Source organism: Benincasa hispida, chromosome 12, assembly GCF_027475165.1.
Source record: "Benincasa hispida cultivar pf3 chromosome 12, pf3_genome.v1.1, whole genome shotgun sequence".
Lineage (NCBI taxonomy): Eukaryota > Viridiplantae > Streptophyta > Magnoliopsida > Cucurbitales > Cucurbitaceae > Benincasa > Benincasa hispida.
The window spans coordinates 37734989-37735783 of NC_143489.1; the positions used below are offsets into that span (position 1 = coordinate 37734989).

General features: G+C 36.1%; 1 non-coding gene across 1 annotated transcript; it reads left to right on the forward strand.

Annotated features, from left to right (window-relative positions):
• The first annotated feature begins 422 nt into the window (after positions 1–422).
• Positions 423–530, forward strand: LOC120069401 (small nucleolar RNA R71). Its single transcript, XR_005479522.1, has one exon. It is a non-coding gene; the product is annotated as a small nucleolar RNA R71 (small nucleolar RNA).
• The last annotated feature ends 265 nt before the right edge of the window (positions 531–795 follow it).

Genomic DNA, 795 nt, shown 5'->3' on the forward strand with positions numbered 1-795 from the left:
TCTTAAACTAGGATGATAGTGAGTAGGAATTTGTTAGTGGCCCCTCTTTGTCAACATAATTGGCCATCTCACTTCTTATGCATCCCAAACTTGTTGAGATTCTGATGCTAGGTTGCTTGAGAAGCTATTGATGGTGAATTTAATGATTGTCCACCTACAACCAATTTAGACAAAATATTAGCAATTGCGGTCAATTGAGCCTAAATAACACTTACTTCGTCAATTCCATACACTTCGATAGTTTTGGTGGTTGAATCTCTATCACTTGGTCGATTATAACTCGTAATGGCCATGTCCTCCAAGATAGCATAAGCCTCATTAGCAGTTTTTCCAATGATCGATCCCCCAGTAGTAGCATCTAGAATGGATTTAGTACTACCATTCAACTGATTGTAGAAGAATTAAATTTCCAACCAATTGGGATATCCATGTTGTGGACATCTCCTTAATAAGTCCTTGTATCTCTCCCAACATTCATATAGATGTTCATCGGGCTGTTGAAGAAAAGCTAGAAACTCATATCTCAATTTGGAAGTTTTGGTAGGCGGAAAGTACTTGCTTAAAAAGACTTGAGCTAGTTCATCCCATGTTCCAATGCTCTCCGATGGAATTGATTAAGCCAGATCATTTTAGCTAGGGAATTGGAAAGTCAAATTGAGTGATGTTTGATTGAATTGCAATAAAACAAGATAATATGACAAGCAAATGTAATTTCAAAATTAAAGAGTATTCTACGGTGTCAGTTTTTATTACATACTTCATGGAACAATACTTTAAGTCAATCATGGAATTAAG